A 23,571-nucleotide genomic window follows, 5' to 3' on the forward strand; every position below is an offset into this window, starting at 1 on the left:
GGAGAAACTAAAGTGGAAAAGGTTAAGGAACCGGTCTAAAATATCAAAGTTATGAGATGGTAGAACACCAGGATTGCATGTCTCCATAAATGCCGGGCTTGCCACGACTTCACAGCCACCTGCCATTTAAGGGATGGGAAACTAATAGCTGTGCTAGCAGTTTCTTCTCTGTTTCAACCTCAGGGACAGCCCTGTAAAAACTACGTGCTGTGCACCGCTATTTCTTTACTACTTGAGGGATTCAGTGATGGGCCTGCCAATACACGGTCCCTAGAGTGACCTAGGAAGAGGGTCTATTGCCTGAAGGGGGCGGTGGGGGTGGGATGGGAGGGAGGAGGTGAAGTAGAAGAATGAAATTGGAAGGGGAGCCTGGCATAATTCAGGACCGATCACAACTCACAAACAAGCCACTTACTGGGGCCAGTTTGCCCAAGCCTTTAAATTAATTAGGATAACAATACAAGTTGTTGCTCCTGTTTTTATTTAGGAGAGTTGAAAGAGTCACACTCCTCCCACAGCCCAAGTTATGTCAAAAACTTGGGCATCATGTCCCCTCCCTCTCTGGGCCCTCCAAGTAGTCAGGCATTCTATGATCTCTTTCCCAGTCTTCGTGTTAGGGGATTGATTTGCTCTTTCTGGGTCCCTGCTTATTCCAAGTTTTTTTGGGGTAGTATTTTTTGTTGTTATGACTGAATAGGGTGTCTGGGGCCTGCCCTGTGTGCTTTTCATCTGAAGATCTCCAAGCACTTAACTATAAGTTACTGGGCTTCACAAACACTGAGACACATCTGTATAATTAGTCAGGATTTATGAGTTACAAGCCACTGGATGAGCTCAAGGTCCTGGGGTAAGTTACGAGTGAGGTCCTCTTACAAAACAAAATAAAAGACCTGCAAAAAGAAAAAAAAAAAAAAAAAAAAAGAGTGAGGCCTGTTCAGAAATCAAAGTCCCAAGTGTTCTTGGTTTATGTCTTACACCCAGAATAAATGCATGGGAGAAAACTCAGTCTCAGTTTCAGTCTCAGCTAGGGCTAAAAATAATAACTTCCATTTATTGGGTGCTTACAATTATGTGTTTAAACTATGCTGAGGTTTTCTGTTTAATACAATAATAGCCTTATATAGTAGCCCCCCCCCTCATTTTACATATGATGAAGACTGAGACACAGATAATTAAGTGAATTAACTGATTTACCTAGGGTCATCCAACTAGTAAGTGGTAGAATCAGGATTCAAGCACAAGTCGTCAGTACACCATAGTAGTAGTAGTAGATACACCATGCTCCCACCCCAGAAACTCCTGATATGTGATACTAAATTCCATTGTTCTAAGGAACTGTTAGGGGCAGACATAGAATAGTGGGGACTAACTATAATTATAAGAAATATTACTAATGTTCTGTTAACTGTGATTGTTCTATTCTGATTAGAGAAAGCACATTCTAACCTGGCTGAAAGTTGTAGACCCCAGACATGGTAGCTAACATCAGAATGCAGTCCATCCTTTTCTGAGAACTACCTATACAATCTGGTCCTGGAGGTACCTGCCATTAGCGACCCCCAGCCCACATTGCCTGGCTCAAGTAGTGACAGGCAGCCCAGACCCATTGGTTGTCCAATTTCAGAACTGAACTGTGTTGTTAATTAATCAGGGAACAAATGTTCACTGAGTATTTATGTGCAAGGCATAAGGTTGGAACAGATTCACTTGACAAATACGTGTCAGGTACTATGCTAGGTATTCATTACATTTTGTTGAAAGGATGAATGTATAGATAGTTGAAGGATGGATTGGATTTGGATAGTTTGGCAGGACAAGGTCTAGGAAGGATGAAGCAGGTTGAAGCAGATTCAGAGGTGGGAATGTGTAATGTTTACTAGAGTCTAAAAGGTCACTTGAGAACAGCACATCAATTTTAACTTTTTCCCCCCTAAATTCAGATTATTGGTAATTGCTGCCTGAAATATTTTTTTTATTTTTAAAAATATATATTTTATTGATTTTTTACAGAGAGGAAGGGAGAGGGATAGAGAGTTAGAAACATCGACCAGCTGCCTCCTGCACACTCCCCACTGGGGATGTGCCCACAACCAAGGTACATGCCCTTGACTAGAATCGAACCTGGGACCCTTCAGTCCGCAGGCTGATGCTCTATCCACTGAGCCAAACCGGTTAGGGAATGCTGCCTGAAATATTATGTTGAGAAGGTTTGGACTTCACTTAACCAAATAACTCAATGTCTATTGAATTCTGGGATTAATTAGTAATGTCTGTCATGTACTTCAGATAGAAGATGGCAGTTGTAATAGGTTGATTTATTGTTTGAAATAATTTACTTTCTTGCCCATTGCTATGTAACTTGCAGTATCTCATTTAACTGACTTTGGACTTGATTGTGTTTCATACCTTGGCCAATGGGATGTGAATAAATGTGACTCATGCCATGTTTGAGCATGTGAGTTTCCATTTTTCTTGTTCTTCTTTGCCATTAGAATGGGTGTATTCCACAGGAGACTGGTTCCCTCTACCGTGTCCTGAAATCAGAAGACCCATAGGACAGAGCTGCAGCCTGCTCACAACATACATAATAAGTCATAAATGAATCTTTGCTGCTCTAAGCCACTGAGACTTTTGGGATTGGTTGTGACTACAGCAAAGCTGACTAATAATCATACCTGGAAAATGGTATCAACTTTGAAAGATCAAGTTTGAAAGGTAAGTGTAAGACAGAGTGCGGAGCATCTTGAATGCCAGAGCCTGGCTATGTGTTCATCAAAATTTCTTTACTTCTTTTTCTTAGACACATACCTGGACCACATTTTTCGGTTTCTCTTTAAGTAAGTTGTTTCACTTCCAGGCTTGGCCCATGAAAACCTCTCAAGAGAGATCCTTCATGTTCTTTCCTTTCTGGCTTGATGCATATGACCTTAAGCACAGTGACCTTGAAGGCCAAATGTTAAAGATGATGGGGCCACAGGTTGGAAGGAATCTAGCTCCCTTAATCACCACTTGGCAGAGAACTACCTGCTAATCATCAACATGCGTTTGGGACTTCACTTAACCAATCATTATTTCTATTTGTGACACCACTAGAATTTTGGGCTTTATGTTTTATAGTAAATAGTGTTTTCTCTTTAAAAGAATTTATTTTTGTTTATTGATTTGAGAGAGAGAGGAAGGGAGGGAGGGAGGGAGGGAGGGAGGGAGAGAGAGAGAGAGAGAGAGAAAGAGAAAGAGAGAGAGAGAGAGAGAGAGAGAGGGATATTGACTTTGCTGTTCCACTTATTTATGCAGCCATTGGTTAACCCTTGTATGTGCCTTGACTGGGGATTGAATCTGCAGCCTTGGTGTAGCGGGATGATGCTTTAACAACTGAGCTTACCTGGCCAGGGCAGTAGTGTTTCATTAACCAATACATCATGTTAAAAGGTTTGGACTTGATTCCCATTAGGAATAGTAAGTTAGTCACTGACGATTTTTTTTTAAACACAGAGAATAATACTGTGAAGACTGTTGGGAGTGACAGTTATAGGGATAAAAACATCCTCCTGAGTGAGGCTGTGAGATCTTGAACTGTGGAGTTTTCAGAATACAGGCTAACTCCTGACTGTGGCTGGGAGAAGATTGATAAGGCTCTTAAGAGGTTGTGGAAGGAGCTGCTGCAAAATGAATCCTATTTCCTGAAGTTTAAAGTCTTTTTCTCTTTTGTAAAATTCTTAACTCTGGTATTTCTTCATCTAGCCCTGTGTCTGATGCATAATAAACTTTGAATGGAAGCTAGTCCTGGACTCTTGGAAAGCTTTGAGGAGCTACCACTGGTTGAGTGCCTATGTTGTGAGAGGGCTCTTTCACCTATCAAATCATCACAATAACTATGCAAGGTGCTATTAGATTTTACAGACAAAGAAACTGAAACTCTAAGAGTAACTTACCCAAGGTTTCTCAGAACAATCTCATTGTACAATCCATATCTTTTCCAATATAACAAGATGCTTCTCAAAAAATCATAATGGCTGGTATTTACTGAGTGGCTGTCATGTACCAGGCTCTGTTGGGTGCTGTACAAACATAACAGAAGCAGCTGGTGTATCAGTTATTGTAGGCTGTTACTTAGTGTTTCCAAACTATGAACTCGGTGGGAAGTAGGTGTTGGAGTCTGCTGAGGCTGCCATAACAAAATACCACAGGCTAGGTGACACAAACAACAGGAATTTATTTCTCACATTTCTGGAGGCTTGGAAGTTCAAAATCAAGATGCTGGCTGATTTGGTTTCTTCCGGAGACTTGCTTCCTCACATGGAGGAGAGTGAGAAAAAGCAACATCTCTGGTCTCTCTCTCTCTTTTTTTTTTTCCTTTGAATGTTTACTAAGCAATCAGACAGTGACCTACTCCGTCCCCTAGTCTCTGCCTCAGCTGAGCGTGGGAGGCTGGGGTTGAGAGGAGTGCCTACAAACCCAACAAAGAGTAATGTTAAGGGCTTGGCAAGGTGCCCATTCCTATCCTTGGCCTAGCTGCCTCAGAACTAAGGGAGGCCCAGAACCAAGCACTCCCTTCCGGATTAGATGAGGCCAGCCGGTCTTTGGATACCTCAGGAAGAGGAGGTGGCGGCAGCGGCAGGAGGGATTCCTCTAACTCCACACACAGGTCATCTGCACTGGAGTAGATGTCCATTTCAAATTGTGTGCCATCGAGTATCTCTTCCTCTGTCTCCTTCTGTTCCTTCAGCTCCTCAGCTCGGAGGATGGGGCTGTTGAAGGGGTTGCCCAGGGAGGCAGCAGTGGGGTGTCCGGGCAATGGGTGAGTTCTTGCACGCCAGCAGAAACTTTCTGTCGTAAATGATCCTGGTGCCTCCCAGGGTAGTGGCGAACAGTGTGTCCCCCCCCGCCACCCCCCCCCCACATGGTGCTGCAGCAGTCGGGCAGCCGGTCTCTGCCCCCAGGAATTGGGCAGCTCATGAACCTGGACATAGCGAGTGAGATGAGCAGGAAGGCAAGTGGCTGGTGCTGAGGACATGGAGTGCAGCAGAGTCTGAGGCGGACTCCGTCGACCACATGCGGTCGCAGCCACAACACCAAGTGGACATCCTGGTCTCTTCTTAAAAGGGCAGTAATTCTATCATGACGGTCCCATCCTTATGATCTCATTTAACCCTCATTACCTTCCAAATGCATCATCTCCAAATGTCATCACATTGCAGTTTAGGGCTTCAACACACGGATTTTGGGTGGACACACACATTCAGTCCATAGCAATAGGAAAAACATTGACATAATTTTAGGGCAAATTCTGATTTTTTTGGACTTTTCTTTAGGGCCCTGTCCCATTTTCTTTTGTCCTCTTAGTTCTTTGGCTCTCTGGGCTGGGTGGAAGTGTGGTTTATGGTTCTCCATAATATTCAGGTCCTGTAGCTCCTGCTTCACTCCATAGACCCACAATCCCACTCTAATCTCAAAGTGTTCAGATTGCTTTAGTCCTTCCTTTATCAGTAGGGAGTAAGATGTGGCTTTGAGAAATCACCCACCCATTTATTCTTATTCATTCATTCATTCATTCATTCATATTATTTATTAAACATTTTCTAAAATTACATTTATTGGGGTGACATTGGTTCATAAAATTATATAAATTTCTAGCGTACAATTCTATAATGTATCATCTATTTCATTGTGTGCTCCCCACCCAAAGTCAAGTCTCCTTCTGTCATTATATATTTGACCCCCTTTACCCTCTTCACCCTACCTCCAGGCCCCTCAAAAGATTTTTAATAAGCATTTTGTGTCCATTGCTGAAATAATAGCCAATGACATTTGTAGCTTTCTGTTTTAAAAGGCCTTTTACATATTTTTGTTGTTAATCTTCACCCAAGGATATCTTTTCCATTGATTTTTAGAGAGACTGGAAGGGAGGGAGGAGGGGGAGAGAAAGAGAAACATCGATGTGGGAAAAACACATCGATTGGTTGCCTCCTGGGGCCGGGGACGTGCCTGGACTGGGCCCGGGGATTGAACCTGCAACCCAGGAGTTGTGCCCTTGACCGGGAATTGAACTTGTGACCCTTTGGTGCATGGGCTGATGCTCTAACCACTGAGCCACTGGCCAGGGCGCCTTTTAGATTTTTGCACTCACTTGATTCTCACAACCAATAATATGAAGTGGATCATATTATTGTTATGTAATTTTATCAGAAACCAAGGCTAAGAAATATTAAATAACTTGACCAAGTTAACACCTCAAGTATAGGGTCCAAATAAAGATTTTCTTACTCCTGCCCAGCTGGCATGGCTCGGTGGTTGAGCATTAACCTATGAACCAGGAGGTCACGGTTCGATTTCTAGTCAGGGCACATGCCGGGTTGCAGGCTTGATCCCCACTGTGGAGCATGCAGGAAGTAGCCGATCAATGATACTCTTTCATCATTGATGTTTCTTTTTATCTCTCCCTCTCCCTTCCTCTCTGAAATCAATGAAAATATATAAAAAGGGAAAAAAGGAAGTTAAAAAAGAATATCTGACTCCTAAGTGTTCCCCTCTGCCCTCTATATCCGTCACAGTTCAAATTCTACAGTGCCTCAAGCCTGGTTTCTTGCCATTTTAGTCTTACTACTTTGATTTATGCATTAGGTAGAGTAGATACAACAGCTGCAACAGACAACCCCCAGATCTCGGTGTAGTAACATGAATATTTATGTGTTATATACAGAAGTTCAATGTGAATATTCGGGGTCAAGGAACCCAGATCTGTTCATGCTGTGGCTTCAGGTTGCTCAGGGGTCATCCTGCCAGGAGAAGGGAAGAGCAAAGGGGTGGAGAAGGCACAACCATTCTTAATTTTCTCAGCTTGGAAGTAACATACACTTCCGTTTATATTCCATTGGTTATCACCAGTTAATAAGACCTCACCTGGTTGCAAAGGGGCTGGAGATTGAGTTAGTCATGTGCCCATGCCACTTTCTATCAACACGGAGTTGAGTCAATATTCTAGAGTTCATAGAGTTGTCCTGGGAGAAAAAATGCCTCTGGTGAGAATGATTCGAATCTGCCCCTATGTCCATTCCTCTATTTGTCTCTCATTCCTTCTATCAGAATTCATGAAGCACCAACGTTGTGAACCACTCATCATCAAAGATCTCTTGGCTGAAGAACAGATGGGAGCTCAGACAGCTCAAATGTTGGTAAGGCGTCAGGCCCCAGGCTGATGGGTGACGGAAGGGGTCTTTTCCCCCTAGAGAAAGTGTGTTCTTATCGTTTTTCTTTATTTTTATATCGTATCAAAAAGTTTGGAAATTTGTACACTATCACAAAATAAACAGAGCCATGTTGTAGTCATAATTTTAGTAGTTGGTTTCATGAACTTACAAATCACCTTTCAAAACACTTCACTCTGGGAAGCTGTGAGGGTGGGCATGTCTCCTAAGCTTCCAGGCCTGCCGGTGCCCTGGGCACGGAGAAGCACTAAGAATACCGGAGCCTGGGAAAGCAGTGAGAAGACGGCTCAGTCATCTCGCTGAGAATGACTTGCATCTGCTAGAGAGAAGGAAGTGATGTACGCAGGCGATATTTAGGAGGTAGCATGGGCAGGGTGTGGAGGGATGAAGGAGAAAAAAGCAGATCATTTTGTTTTTTAAAAAAATAAGTTTGATGCCTGTGAATGTGTGGCCCCCCAAAAGTAAAATGTTTAGCTTTTTTTTTTTTTTTTTAAGTGTCAACAAAGTCACTTAATGAGTGCAACTGACTACCTTGTTCCAGCCCCAACCCAGGGAGAAAAAAAATTATGGCTGACCCCAGGTTCCTGGCTTGGTGGATGGGGACCTTGGCAGAAGAAGCAGATTTGGGGGTGGGGCTGGGATGGGGGAAGTTGTTCTACTTTTGGACAGAGACAGTTTGAAGTACTTCTCAGTCTCCAGAAAGCCATTCCTTGCACTGTGGAACTCAACTTTTCTAGTTATCTTTCTGCAGCTCTTAAAGGAGAAGATGGAAGGTACTTCAGAAATTCAGGTGCTGGGAGAAACACAAGAGCCAATCATAGATGTAGATGAATTAGATTGTGTGTGTGTGTGCGCGGCGTAAATGCCATTAAGAGCAGGGTTGAGATTGCAAAGACAATAAATGTTCATCTGCATTGGGCATAACATTTGCACAGTAAATAATACACATAAAAATGCAAGGAGACACCCCAAGTCTCAGCCCCTGTCCTAAATGAGGAATCATCCTTCTCCTCTTTTCTGGTTGCACCCCCGAACCTTTAGCTTATATTGTGTAAGGTTGGGGTGGTCATACTCGAAAAGAAATAACAGGTTGGCCTCTCTTGTGTCAGTTCAGGGTGACTTCCCTTTGTGCCTGGGTCAGAGTTGGGAGGAAGGGAGAGGCTGTAAAGAGGCCAGCATGGGGGCAGAAATTGGCTTAGTTTGGTCTCAGAGGATGTCCGTGTGTGTATCTATTTGGGCCCCTCTTTCTATCTCTTTTCACTCACAGATTGTGTGGCATTTTGGAGGGTGGAGTGCCTGGGCACCTATCCCACTACTTCCCGCCCCAATCTGGCCCTGGGCACAAGCCACATGGTGCTGGCCATCAGCCTGGCCTCTTGCCCATCCATTATAGTCTCAGCTGCCAGGCTGGCACAGGTACCAAAAGGAACTTCTGCGAGGCCCTGCCCTCCCCTCATTCTGTTCCTGGGGCTGAAGTGATGGAGAATCGGATGGAGAGAGCACCCTCTGGGTGGGGAACCAATGCTAACAAACACCCCTTGGTGGTGGAAGAGGTGTCTGTGCCTTGGGAGGGACTGCCGAGGAGCCAGGCTGTAGTCCACGGAGGAGGGCACCTTAGAATGTGTATGGGCCGGGACGGTGTTGGGAGGAGACAACAGCGATCGCTATAGTGTGAAGGAGGACTCCCTGCTAGCTCCTAGATGTTCCCTCCTCTCCCTCCATGTCTGTGCAAAGCATGTAGACTGGTGCATGCTTCCTACTTGTGGGCATGTCCCCAGGTGGGGGTGTGTGCAAGGCTCTGAGGCTGTGTGTGGGGGGAGGGCCTTTAGCTAGGCCCAGGCAATGGCAAGGTAAACCTGGGGTGAATATTGCATGTCAGGACATATGACTCTATCCTGCATGTGAATGACATCTGTGAGACTGTTGTAGGGGACAGAAGTACAAGCATGGCTGAGGCATGGGACCTTTCAGCCCCTTGGTATGGATTAACCGCATTCACTCTGTGGGGCATATGAGTACCATATACGTGGACCCTGGTTGTGGAAGACATACCCCCTTATTCCTGAGAGCAGCGGCCTGGTCTGGGTGTAGGCTGCAACTATGTCCGGGCAGTGAGGGATGGTCTTGGTGAGTGGGGTGTCCGTGGGGAGTGCTGGTCATGTCTTGCCTTTACAGCCATGTGAATTGTATGTTCAAATGTGTGAATCCCCTGGAGAGATGTTGGGTGATGAGGGGGTGGGAAGCCTGAAAAAGATGGAGAATTTATGAGCTGCTTTTGTCGGGAGACAGTCGTAATGAAGAAAATTCAATTTTCTGCAGCTCGGAGAGTCAATATGTTAAATCTCGGAGAAGCTGTGGATTGACAGCGGAATGGCAAAGTCAATGGGACGTGCGTGGCGGGGAAGGCGTCTGTCTGTGTCTGCAGGGAGGCTGCCTCCTCTCTGTACCCTTGAACTGCAGCTGGGGGACAGGATGGACAGACACCCGAGTTCCTAGAACTGCCCCTAGAGCAGCCTATCTCCCTTCCAGCTTCTCCTCAGTGGCCATCTTCTCTTGCCCCCTGCTTGTAGGGTGAAAGGCCGCTCTCTCCCAGGCCCGGGCCTTCCCTAGGGCCTCCTTGGGAAGTCCTGTTGTCTAACCAGCACTCCTCTTGCTGCAGTTACTAATGTCAGAGTGGCCATCTATAGCCCAAAGTGATGAGTAGGAAAACTTCCTTTTCTTTCTAACTTACTTTTCCTTCCAACTCTTCCCTCAGCTGCTCCATGCTGGCCTTCTGTTTCCCAGCAATTTCACCCCCCCCACTCCCACCCCACTCAACACACAGACACCAGTCTTTATCTCCCTCCAGCCTCCTTTTCCATGAGGCAGGAGCATGGGTGTGGGGTGGATGTAGGGAGAGGAAGCTGGGGATTCCTCTGTGAGCCAGTGTCACCAGGAGCCGTGATTAACCGAGCTGCTGGCTGTGTAATTGGTGTGTGCCCCGTCCCAGGGGGTCTGATGTGTTAACAGCGGGTCCCAGTGGTGAGGAACAAGATCGTGCCCATGGCTGGTTGCACACGCTAATTAATTAGTGCTCCTCTGGTGTTAAGGAATGAGGAGGAAATGGGGTGGATGACGGTGGGGTGTCTCACAGCCCGAGAGCCCAGCTTTTCAGAGCCCAGAGGCCACCCAGCGTTCTGCCAGAATGGGGGCATTCAGGCTAGTGTGCAGGGTGAGGGGTCAGAGATCTGGGAGCCCACTGAAGAGAGGGTGTGTGGGGGGCACAGTGGCTTGGGCTCTTGGTGGTAGGTGTCCTGGGGGCCTGTGCTGGGTGGAGGGGAGGACACCTGCCCTCAGCCTAAGGAGGCTTAGGGCCTGTCTTATAGTAGCCTCTTTCCAGGAGCCCGGAGGAAGAGTGGCATGGGGAGGAGGCATTTCAGATTCTTCCCGTCTCATTCCGGTCTCCTCGACCCTCCCTCATGTCACAAAATCAGCTTTTCAATCAGCTATTTCACACTTATTACACACCCACTGTGTACACAGAGCTCCAAAGTGCTCTCCGACCACTGTCACTGTACTAATCACTGCCTGCCCTCACCACCCAGGCAGATACCCAGACCCCTCAGCTCCTGGGTTGATTTCTTCTGAAGCCTGGGGATCTGGAACCTAGAAATCTGGGAGAAATGCCGAGGAAAATCTGAAGACGCTGGGGGAGGGGAGAAGGTTGGGACAGAGCCCCGCAATCTTCCAGGACAATAAGATCACCTATAGCAGCAAGAAGGATTAAGGTGAGAGGAGAGGAAGAACTTCCAGCGAGCAGACAGCTCTCCTGGTTCCCAGAAATTCTGCGCTGGAAACGGGAAGGGATCGGGATGAAAAGGGACCCTTAGGAAAGGCTCTCGCCTTGTCTGTGGGGATTCAGCGAGGTGTGCCAGGGGGCAGGGGAGATGGAATAGAGGAAACGGGCGGAAAAGAAGGTGAGACTGCAGCGGGGAATGCGTGGCTTCCGTGTGGAGGCTCGAGTCCCATTCCTGCATACGGTAATTGCTAAATTACCCGCCATCTGCTCGGCTCGCGGACATAAATTATCTGCGAGGAGAAAAGGCGCAGCGGCTGCGCGCTTGCCTTTCTCTCCCCCAAACCCGCGCTAGGAGCTGCGGGGGAGTCTTCCCTCCAGCTGGCGTGGGGGTGGAGGTGGAGGTGGTGGGACGACCTGATGGGGAACAGTCACCATTTGCCTCCGTCCTCTTTTGAAGAGGAGTGGCTTCGGGGTGGCCCAGAAACGGGGCCCAGCGCGGCCAAAGGTCCCTTCGGGCCTGGGCTGGGGCGGGCGGTGCGCTGGGGCCGGGCCTCCCCAGGCCTCCAGGAGGGGGCGGGGCTGCCCGGGTGGGCGGGGCTTCCCTAAGGTGTGAATGAATTGCCGGCTCAGGTTTTCCCCTGGTCACCCTCTTCCTCACCCTCCACCACTTTGCTTGTGGGGAGATGACCCGAGCTCTCAATAACACCCCTCTGGTCTGCCAGACGGAAGAGAGGGAGGTGGGCAGGCAGAGGGCATGAGGGGAGGAAAGGGGCATGCCTCCTCCTTTCATTCTGCTCGGAGCCCTGCCATCCCCGAGGCCCTGAGGGGTGGGAGAGGGGTGAAAGCAGGTGCAGGAGGGATGACTTGGAATGGGGAAAATGGTAAGAGGCAGCAGGTGGAGGAGCCCACTGGGAGGTGGTGGGCTTGTCGGGGGAGGTGGGCAAGGGAAAGAGGTGGCCAGGCTGGAGAGGGGCGCAGAGGGGAGGCGGGCAGGATGAGGGGTCAGAGGGATGGAGTGGGCAGGGCGGGGCGGTGGACGAACCAGGGGAAGCAGTGCTAGATGGGAACTCGGAGGTGGTCAGCCTGCTCTGCAGGGAGAGCAGGAGGATCGGCGTGGGGGAGGGGGTGACAGGCTGCAGCTCCGAAGCCGGGCAGGCCCTGGCGGGAATGCAGGCAGCAGAGGCTGAGACAGGGAAAGCAAGGGTGTTTGTGGGTCCTCGGAGGATCCAGGGAGGTGAGGGTAAGACTCCCAGAGCCACTTCCCACTCAGGCTGAGGCCTGGCCACGGAGCGGAACTGAGGAGGCCACCTAAGCCGCAGGGGTTGGAGGTGCGGTCCCCGCTCGCCCCGACCCCACCACAGGTCCGGGCACCTGCAGGGTGTGCCCCCTGTCAGGGTGGGGGCGGCCTGGGCGGCTTCCCAGTTCTGAGCGCAGAAGCTTGTGGGTTTCTTCCGAGCGATTGTTTAGTATTCATGGGGCGACGCAATCTCTCCCACATCTGCTTAGCACAGCAAGTCCTGTCATATAACTGTCTCCCGCACTGTCTGTCCATAAAGAATGTCTCGGAATTGGTGTAATTCAGAGAAATTAATGACGACTTTCCGCGGGACGGCTCCCTGGGGGATGATTAACACTTCATCGTCCATCTGATGCGCGGGGCCCAGCGCTCCATCGCGAACATTTGGGCCGCGGCCAGCCGCATTAAAGGTTATTACGGAAAACGCGACCTGCACACGGGCGGGCGAGAGGCATGATGGACCAGGAGGGGCGGGAGTCGGGTGGGGGCGGGAGTCGGATGGAGCTGGCCAAGTCGAAGATCAAGTTTCCCGAGGTGTGCGCACCTGGGGGTCTGAGGCCGAGGAAGACCGGTTTCTGTTTCAGCGACCCAGGACAGGGAGGGTGTTGGGGAGACGCTCACCACAGAGGCTGGGAAAGGGAAGGGGGGTCGCTTGCCATGAGTGGACACATTGCTGATGGAGGCTTTCCCGGCCTTTTAATCCTCACAGGATGATTGGGTGAATTTTATTACCCACCCCCTTTACAGGCGATGACGCTGAGGTTCAGAGAGGTTGTGTAAGGTGCCCAAGGTAACACAGCGTAAGAAGCAAAGGCTATGTATTAATTTAAAAAAAAGAAAAAGCAACGGCAGGATTTGAACTCAGGTCTTTGACGCCTGAACTTTTGCTCTTTCCACCACACCACTGGGCAAAGGTCTTACTCTTTTATGCATCTGCCTCAGCTCCTGGCACAAAGTGGGTGTGTGCAAGTGGGGGGTGGCAGGAGGTAGGTACTCAAAAATCTTTGTTGTATGAAATATCTTTGTAGGTTCCACTTCCATGGTGTGGGCCAGAATCCTAGAGAAAGGGAACACAGCAAAGGAGTTCCAATTTGGGTCAGGAAACCGGAGAGAGGTTTCTTGTGGATTTCCATGTTTCCCCTGCACCTCTAGAATCTAGAGGACTGGGCTCTTGATCCTTTGTCAGAAGAAAGGAAGACATGAATGTGTGTGTGTGTGTACACAAGTGTGTCTGATGAGCGTATACGTTTGTGGGTATATGCTTGTCTGTAAATGTATGTGTTTCTGAGTATGTGTCTTTGTGCTGCCTACGTGCGAGAATGTTTGTGATGTATGGGTGTGTGCATATGTGTGTATTTTGAGGGAATGTACCTGTGTGTATGAGTGTGTGCATCTGTGTGTCTATCTGCATGTGTACAGGTGAATGTGTGCATATGTGCATGTGTGTGTGGTGTCCCAGTGGAGCCTGAAGACTCATAGCTGAAGATACCTTTGATTTGATTTGCCCAAATCTCTAGCAGGTTCCGGGCTGTGGTATGTAGTGGTATGTATCTGCCTAGGGTGTGGGGGGTGAGGTAGCCTGAGCAGAGGGTGCCTCTGGCCTGCCAGGCACAGGGGGATGGTGCCAACTTCCTGGGTCTGAGACTGGGTGGAGACTGGGTCCTGAGACCTCCGCTCAGGACTTGCATAGGCCCTGCTCTGCTTGGAGAGGGCAATGGGGAGGTGGGCCAGGGTGAGAGGGTGCTCAAACAGCGGAGGCGTCATGCCTGTTCTCTTCTCCCCTCCCCCACCCCCAGGTTTTTGGAATAATCTTCTAACCAGGCTGCAATTTCTTATTCTAGGCTAAACTTATTCTGCCCTCGGGTGGTAGAGTCCCCAGAAATCTTTGTGTGCAAACTTCTGACTCTGGGGGACCATACCCAGAGTGAAAACGTCTCTCTTTAGTCAGCACTCCTAGGCAGGTTCAAACCAATGTCCTTGTCTCTGGGAGGCCTCTGGTAAGTCCACGTATTCATTCTCACTGAACTTCACACGAGCCGAAGCTTTCAGACTCCTTGGGCTGGGAAGTTCTCCCAGAGTCTGACCTTGAATCCTCTTGTACTTTGTGCTCATAACCCCACACTGAGTTTGTGAAATTGGAACCTAGCACCCTCCCCATGTGGAAATAGATTCTTCTGGTTTGGGGCGTGGTCTGGAGGGTAGGGACACTGAGAAAATGTAGGGCTAAAGCCTGGTGGATCTCAGAGGAGCTGGACCATTTTGGGGGAGGTGGCAATGATCAACAGGACAGTTTCAGAGACGGGAGTTCAAAGGCCATAAGTTCCATCCCCCCTATTTTACAGAGAGGAGCCAGAGGCCTCGGAGGGAGAAGATTCCCTAAATGTCCCCTGCTCTGTGGTGGTTGCCTCTGGAAAACCCAGACCCCGAATCCTGATCTAGGAGCCCTTCTCATGCCCCATTTGGAGGACCTTACACTCGCTTCCTATTCTCTGGGCTTTGTGGGGGTGGGGAGAGGGAGGGATACTGCAGCCAGACCGAGGCGCTGTCCCCTTCCTCTTGCTTAAGCCTATAGTGACTTTCAGCTGGGCCTCAAGGCCTCTCAACACCTGTTCCTTTAACTTCCTGTTCTCCCTCCCCAGGACCCTGGTCTGTGAGATCCTCCTGGGCAGCTATTCAGTATTCAGTCCTCCCTCCCCATCTCCTAGCCTCATAGTCTGTCCACAGTCTGAACCATCTTCTCTTTTCCTCTCAGCAATATCACCCCATATGCTCCTTCTCTGGAAAGTCTTCCTTGATTAATCCTCCTGGTTCTAGATCCCAAGCTTCCTCTTTCTAAACCGCTGTCCAGGTGCCTGCAGGTCTCTCCTTGTTCTCTCTTCTGCTTCCTAGCTGTGTGTCTTGTCGTTCCTCCCTCTCCACTGTCCCACCCACACGGACTAGCACCTGCGGGCAGGCCTGCATTTCCTCCTTTCTCCCAGGAGCCCTCTCCATGTGCCAGGTAGGTCAGGACTGCATTGGAGAACTGACCAAACCCGTCCCTGTTTTCTGTGTTCTGGGAACGGCAGAGATAATGGCGTCCAAGTGGGTGTCATCCTGAGGAGGGAGGTGGCAGTGTATGTATCCTGGTGTTTATTCTGGGTTAGACCTCACCTGCAGCTCCCGGTCCTTCTCCTCCTTGGTTGCCTCTGGCCCAGTTAACAGGCCCCTCTGGTCTGCTGCTCTGGAGCCCCTGGGATGTTGGCCTGGGGTGGGGAGTAGCAGGCAGCCCCACTCTGATTCCTCGCCTTGGCCTTTGCACTGCACTTGACCATTTGCTTCCCCATTGGGTCTGTTCAGACTTTTCTCTCAGGCTTCTCTTCCACCCTCCCTTTCCTTCCCCCATCCCAATCCTCACTCAGCCCACCTATTACACAGAATTCTTTCAGAAAGCTCTGTCTTTCCAGAGACCCTCAGGGTTGATTCCTGCCTGGGGAGGAGGAGCTGGGATGAGTGGAGATCTGGGTGGAGGACCCGGTCCTGGCTCTAACTCTGGATCAATCGGTGCATTGGCCGCCACCTTGTGGCAGGTACTGAGAACTGCAGGGTTGGGGCCCAGGAGCTGAGAGAAGACCTCCTGGAAAGGGAGAGGGGGTGCCTGCAGAGTCGTGCACTGTGAGAGCAGTGGGCCTCAGAGGTCCTCATTGACATCGGTGGTGTCCTCAGGGAGCTTTAGGATGCCTAACTGACGGGGGAGTAGAAACTTGGAAGGGAAGCCAAGTAGCAAGGGCACTTCTAGAGGAAAAGAGAGAATTGAAACTCTGTCCTAAAGTCTCAAACCTACTTGTGCTCGCTTCGGCAGCACATATACTAAAGTCTCAAACCTACTATTCAAACTCTTCCTCCTGAAAGGGAAGCAGGTAACACCGAAGCAGGAGGAGTTGAGGTCTGACCTGTGTAAGAACTTCCCAATAAATCCCAAAGCGTTTTTGGACACCACTGCCTCTTGACAGCTGCACAGCTCTTCAAAAGCCCCCACCCCATACCCAGTGACTTGCTCCACCTTCAGGTCCCCGGATCTCATCGTGCTCGGCCCAGGTTCCCTGGCCTTTCCTACCCCAGCCTGTACTGTGCCTATGACCAAGGTGCTAATCTGGGAAGTCCCTTCTGTGGTCTAACTCCAGCCCTTCCTGTAGCACTGGAAACGGAGAGGCCACCATACGGCCAGCAGAGCTGCCGAAGGGAAGGGGGCAGAGCGGGAGCTGTGAGGAAGGTTCTGAGGGAGGGCAGTTCTGCCTCAGTGTCTCCCCCATCCTCCTTTCTGCTGCCCCGTTGGGTCCTTGGACAGAGTGTTTCACTTCATTGGCGAACTCTCTTGGCTTGGAATTCAGGATTCACAGGTATTGGGGGCAAGGTGAACCCCTGAGTTCTAATCATGGCCCTTGTTATTCTCTTCTGTAGAATGGGTCTATGGGAAGGGACTATAGTCTCCAACAGCCTGACTCCTTCTGGTCACACCTAGGGTCCCTTTGAAGCCTCTTCCTTTCTGTGCACCCAAATCCCAGTTCCTAGGGAGCCCTCCCAATGATATCTCCTTCTCTACCTCCTGAGCCATCCCTTCCTGGGGGGCTTAGAGCCACCGCATCCTCCCTGCCACTTACCCCCTGCTTCCCCTGGCACTGCCCGGAGATCTTGGCCAGGAGCCCTGGCTCTGCAGGCTCAGGGGGAGGGCTGTGCCCCCGCGCCCTCCCTCTGAGGTGCCATTCCTCCGTTGCCTCATTTGCTGCCGCTGACCTTACTGAGTTAAATTAAAAAGCAATGTTCTGTGTGCAGCTCCAGCCCCATGGAGCTTGACTCTGGGAAGACGAAGACAATTACCGGCCCCTCCGTCTCCCTCTCATCTGGCTGCCTTATAATTTTTCCCCCCGCTGCCTGGTATGCAACATTTATGTTTTTAATAACACCAGAATGGTTTTGACCTTGGGAATTCATAGCAGAATGGGCACCGCGAGAGGCCTCAACGTGATTGGCATTTGTCTCAGTCCTTTGCAGGGAGAAGCCGCTGTCTGGTGCCTCCTTGATACTGGGGAAGGTGTGTGTGTGGGGGGGTGCTGGCGGCACCCAGAAGATCTAGGTGGAAATTTCGAAAGCCAGAGTGGACGAGGAGGCAGATGAGGAGAGGGAAAGAAAGGAGGGTTTTGTCTTTGCGGGTTTCCCAAAGCGGATGAGAGTTGGATTAAGGTGTTTGAGAGATTGAGATGTTTTTCTCCTCTTGTTTTGTAAGGAAGGAGTCCTTGATGGCGAATGGCATGGAGTACATGTGTGTGAGCAATTCGGAAGGGGTGGTGTGTGGCTCACATGTAGGTACATACTCAGCCCATGAGTCTATGAGTTTGCACATGTGCCCCCCATTACTGGCTCCATCCCTCCGCAGTCACCCTGACCTCCATCAGCTCTCTAGCTCCAAGGAGAGTGGAAGAAGGCTGGACAGAAGACTGGGATCAGACTCAAAGTAGAACTTCCCAGCTGAGGGTAAAGCAAACAGGACAGAGCCCTCTGGGGGCTTGCAGTTAGGTTTCTTCCCCCTTCTTCCTGCCTTTCCTTCTCTCTTTCTGTGCTGGCCCTCCTAGCTGACTCAGCATTTGAGGTTAAGGGAGGCCAATGGTGGCAAGAAGGATCTGGAGGAAGAGTAGGCAGGCCAGCGGAGGGACAGGGAGAGGCGAAGCGCAGTGAAGAGCCTGGGAGAGAGGATCCCTGGGAAGAGAGAGTTGGGGACCTGGGAGGCCCTCTTCTCCATCTGTACAGGGATGTGGTAAGAGGAACCAAAGTTAGAACTTGGAAAGTGCTTCTCTGTTTGCAGCTTTGAGGAGCTACTGGAAATCACTGAAAAACACAAATTATAAGTGAAGAAAAGTTCCTCTTGCAGTTCAGGAAGTAGGGAGAGGAAAGGGCTGTAATCTGAGGGCAGAGGAGGGTGTGTGCCTAAAGATGAAGGGTGGGTCTCTGTCTCTGGTTAACAGTCCTATACGCATCAGTTTTATTATTTTTATTATTTTTTAAAATATATATTTTATTGATTTTCACAGAGAGGAAGGGAGAGGGATAGAGAGTTAGAAACATCGATGAGAAAGAAACATCGATCAGCTGCCTCCTGCACACCTCCCACTGGGGATGTGCCCGCAGCCAAGGTACATGCCCTTGACTGGAATCGAACCCGGGACCCTTCAGTCCGCAGACCGACGCTCTATCCACTGAGCCAAACCAGTTTCGGCCTACGCATCAGTTTTATATGTAAACACGGGGAAGGTTGTAGCTTTGATATTGATTTTTTTTTTTTAACCACGAGTTGTGAGCTAGCTTTCTACTGAGGCCTGAACAGTGTGCTTTTTTTTTTTTTTCAGCAGCATCAGCCAGCTCAATGGGAAGAACCCTACATTGAGAATTGAGAAAACTTGGGTTCTAGTTCTGGCTCCAATATTCATCTGGGACCCTATGAAACGTCATTTCTTTTTTTGAGCTTGGGTGTCATTACAACCGTGAAGGAAAAGTCTCAGGGTCCTACTGTGCCAACAACCCCAGTGCCGAGAGACCAGGAAACGAAAGGGGGCTGGGATGGGTGATGGCATTTCAGGGTCCTGAGAGCCTGAGGAAGAATGTCAGTGGAGAGGGTTGCAAGAGATTTCCTGAATTCGGAAATTCCTGAGTTCTTGCTGAAGCAAGACTCCCTCAGCTTGGGCAGCACGGCCCCACCGTCTCAGACCTCAGCCTGGGCCGGGGTCTGGCTCCGCCGGGAGCTCTGTTCTCTGCTGCCCTCCTGTGGCCGCTGAGCCCTCCGCAGGTCGCAGCGGAGAAGGTTCCGCTCAAGTCCCTCGCCCCCTGGTGGACATTTAGTATATTACAAGAAGGGATCCTGGTGCAACCGCATTAAAAAAATTTTTTTTTATTGATTTCAGAGAGGATGAGAGAGATAGAAACAGCAATGATGAGAAAGAAACATTGACCGGCTGCCTCCTGCACACCCCGTACTGGGGATCGAGCCTGCAACCCAGGCATGTGTCCTGCCAGGGAATCGAATGGTGATTTCCTGGTTCACAGGCCGACCTTCAACCACTGAGCCATACCAGCCCAGCAACCACATCCTTGCCCCCCCTACCATTTCTTGGTTTCTGGAGGCACTCACTGTGACCTCTTTAATGCTGGGAAAATCTTCCTGAGATTTAACTCTGCTATTGCCTGAAGTTTTAAGTTCTATTTTCTGGGGATATGCGGAGGAGACCAGGGCTGAGACCAAGATATTGAGCGGAGAGGACAATTTGTCTTCTTCCTCTTTGGATTCCTTCTACAACCCCAGACTCCTAGGGTCGCTGGGGGTTTTCAAAGAGAGACATCAGGGTCTAGTGACACTCCTGGAGAAAATGGGTTTGAAGCAGACCAGGCATTACACATCTTCCGAAGATCTGCACCTGAGCTCAGTCCGTCAGTGTCAGCAGGGAGACTGATTGGCAGGAGCCAGGAGGCAAGAGACAGGGATGATGGAGGGAGATGGCGGATATGACAGATGCTGACAGGGCTTTTTGTTGCTGGCTCTGGAATCCCCTCCCACCCACCAGGCTGCCCTTGGCCCTCCCCTTCTAGTGACGGTCTTTGGGGGAGAAACCCAGTGGCCAAGGCTGCATTTGGGTGGGCAAGGGAGGGAGAGGAGGAGGGTGGGTGATGGAGGAGTGGTTGGAATGACTGGGATTTTGAGCTGAGGCCTGATGGTCACTGGTGTGCTTGGAAGGCTTGGCAGGGGAAATTGTCCTGGGGGTAGATACCGCATTGTTGGGGGTGGATGAGTGGGAGGAATATTTAAAGGAATCGAGTTCCACTGATTTAGGCACTAATTATTGGAGAACTGGTGAAATACGAGCCAATAATTTATTGGGGCTTCCTATGTACAAAGAAGGCTGGTAGGTGCTCTGAGGGGATGAAAGAGGGGCCGACATATCTCCTGCTCTCCTTCCGGTCCCGTTTTCTCTCTGGACTTGTTGCTCCGCGGGTTCCTGTCTGAGGGGGGTAAGGAGCTGCTTGGCAATTCTCCATCCGGATGCTGAGCAGAGCTCCCAGGCATATTTCTGTTCTTCACATGCCTGTCCCCCTCCAGCAAAGCACCCCCAATCGGCCTCCCACCTCTCCTCATTCCTTTTTTCTTAGAATGCACAAGACATGTGGATACCTGGGTGAGAGAGGGGGCCCTTGAGTGCCCTCCCAGAATTTCCAGTGGCTCCCAGTGGAGGCACTGGGGCCGGGGAGGGGGGAGGCCCAGAGCCCCGGGGCTGGGAGCAGGCAGGGCGGGGCCCAGCGTTCTTCGGAGTCGGAGAAGGTGCTGCGGGAGGAGAATGCTGCAGTCGGAGCCCGTGCTGCATCCTAATCAGCGCTGCGGCGGCCACGCCACGCGGCCGGCCGTCAATCTTCCACACAAAGGGTCGCCCGCCCGGTCCCCCCCAAAGCCCTCCGCATCGCCCACCCCCCATAACTGCGGGGCAGTGCAGAGAGGCAGAGAAGGGGGGAGACAGACACACAGGCAGGGACCGAAAGACCCAGGAAATTCAAGCCAAGACCCACGGAGTGGGACCAGAAGGCAGAGTCAGGCACAGCGCCCTGGAGGTTCAAGAGACCGAGACGCAAGTGAACAGACAGACACACTCGGGAGTGGAAACGGAGACAAAGAGGCAGAGCCCGAAGCTGGAGGGAGGGAAGACAAAGAGCAAAAAGCTGAAGACAAGCACAAAGGCAGAAACACCCAGAGGCCAGAGAAAGCAGAGCGGGACAGGGACTCAGAGACAGGAGTTGAATCAGGCTCAGGGGAAATCGGAGAAACAAACCATGAGCCCAGAGCCAAAGCCAGAGCAAGCTGGGGCCTGGCTGAGAAGATACCTAGAGAAGTGTGCACAGAGACAGGGGGGAGGGAGAGAGGAGGGAGGGGAGGAGGAGGTAGTGAGAAGGGCCAGGTAGGGGTTGCAGAGGGTGGGATGGAGGCTCTGGGGCAAGGGCCCTGCAGGCCTCTCAGGACCTGGGACTCAGGTGGGAGGAGAGGCTCGTGTGTGTGTGTGTGTGTGTGTGTGGGGGGGGGGGGGAGCAGGAACACAGCAATTCCAAGCTCTATTCAGAATGCCAGTCATCTGGTGAGCTACACCTCCACACACCCTCCCGCTGCAGTGCCTGCTCTGAGCAATGCAGTGTGTGTGTGTGTGTGTGTGTGTGTGTGGCGGGGGGAGGGGGGGCAGGAAGAACAGAAAAGGGTGGAAGCGAAAGAAAGACTGACATAGGTAAAGAAATGGCAGAGCCTGAACAGAAATCAGAGGGAAAGAAATTGATATTGAAAAAGGGAGGAGAGAAATCAACAGAAGACAGAGAAATACAGAGTTGGAGAAAGAAATATGATGGATGAGTATGTGGATGGAAGGCAGGGAGAGGGAGGGAGCCTCCATCTGCAGGAGGGAGAGGGGCAGGAGGGGATGCCTGCTGTTGAGACCAAGGGGAAGTGGGTGGGGGAAGCAGGCAGGGCACCGATCTCCCCCAAGAGGTTGGGCTGGGACAAAACAACCCGGTGGTGATTGGGGAGGCAGTCAATGAGGGGGTTTTTAGGGCGATCTTGCCTTTTTTTTTTTTTTAAACAAACAAAAACAAAGACACTAGCTCACAGCAGGGCATCTTCCTCACAGCAGCGCTGGTGCAGTTGCCCGGTCATTCCTGACAGTTCTCTTTGGGGATCGCCCTTAGAGCCTGCAGTACAGCTCTGAGCATCCTCTCCACAGGCCAATTTTATCCTTTAGGGTGGATCTAATTTTTGAAAACAGCCAAGTTTTCTCCTGGATAGTAAGGCGAGAACCCAGTCAGTAAGCAGTATTTCTAGTTAAGAGCAAGGTGAATACAGGGGAGGGTGTGCCCGCCCCCCCCCCCCCCAAGTGGCTTTGAGAGGTCATTTTGAAGGAGATGCTTGCAGGATGTGACAGAAGGAGACTTTCCTAGTGGCTGCTTGAGGCCCAGGGTCATTTTCCCATCTGTTCGTTAAAACTGGGTAGTAGTAGCTGCCCTGGCTGGTTTGGCTCAGTGGATAGAGCGCTGGCCTGCGGGCTGAAGGGTCCCAGGTTAGATTCCAGTCCAGGGCACATGCCCAGGTTGCGGGCTTGATCTCTGGCCCTGATCCCGGGACCTGGTCAGGGCGTGTGCAGGAGGCAACCATTTGGTGTGTCTCTCTCACATCGATGTTTCTCTTTGTCTCTTCTCTCTAAAAATCAATGGAAAAATATCCCAGGGTAAGGATTGAAAACAAAACAAAGCAAAACAAAACAAAACTAGGTAGTAGTGCTCCCAGGAGCATCACAGCCTGGTGCTGTGGCGGGGGTGGGGGTGGGGGGAAGAGGCCTGGAATTTGACAGAAATACTCTGTCAAGTGGTCCTGCCCTTGGGGAGTTTAGAGTTCCCCTCTCTGCCAACATCATATGCAAAGTAACCTGCTGGCACCACAGCACAGATCAACAAGTGAAAATGACTAGGGCAAATTCAGGATCAGAGCCAGTTCGTTTATCTGGGAAGGCTGCCTGGAGGAGGGGAGTTACGAGTGGGGTGTGGAAGGAGAAACCCAACAGGGCATGGAAGGGAGTAGGAGAAGAGGAGGAGTACCTCCCCTGATGTTCTGAGGCAGGACTAGCAAGCTATAATGGAGGCAGAGGATAGCATTGCTGGACTGGAATAAAGAATTGGACTGGCCCTAGCCAGCTTGGCTCAGTGGATAGAGCATAGGCCTGCGGACTCAAGGGTCTCGGGTTTGATTCCGGTCAAGGGCATATGCCTGGGTTGCCGGCTCCTTCCCCAGTAGGGGGCGTGCAGGAGGCAGCCAATCAATGATTCTCTCTCATCATTGATGTTTCTCTTTCTTTTTAAAAATATTTTATTGATTTTTTACAGAGAGGAAGGTAGAGGGAGAGAGAGTTAGAAACATCGATGGGAGAGAAATACCAACCAGCTGCCTCCTGCACACCCCTTATTGGGGATGTGCCCGCAACCAAGGTACATGCCCTTGACCGGAATCGAACCTGGGACCCTTCAGTCCGCAGGCCGACGCTCTACCCACTGAGCCAAACCGGTTAGGGCTCATCATTGATGTTTCTATCTCTCCCTCTCCCTTCCTCTCTGAAATTAAAAAAAAAAAAAAAAAAGAATCGGATTGGGGAACCATCATAAAGATAATGGAGAGGGGCAAATTTTGAAGGCCAGTCTGGTAATCTGAATTTGCTCCCAGAGAATTGGGGCCTACTGGAGGGTACACTGAC

General features: G+C 50.4%; 1 pseudogene across 1 annotated transcript; it reads right to left on the minus strand.

The window, feature by feature from the left end:
* Positions 1 to 4,471: 4,471 nt before the first annotated feature.
* Positions 4,472 to 4,968, minus strand: LOC307101047 (eukaryotic translation initiation factor 4E-binding protein 3-like; annotated as a pseudogene). The gene has a single exon. The product of its transcript is annotated as a eukaryotic translation initiation factor 4E-binding protein 3-like (transcript).
* Between the last annotated feature and the right edge of the window lie 18,603 nt (positions 4,969 to 23,571).

The sequence above is a fragment of the Cnephaeus nilssonii genome, assembly GCF_951640355.1.
Source record: "Cnephaeus nilssonii genome assembly, chromosome: 6".
Lineage (NCBI taxonomy): Eukaryota > Metazoa > Chordata > Mammalia > Chiroptera > Vespertilionidae > Cnephaeus > Cnephaeus nilssonii.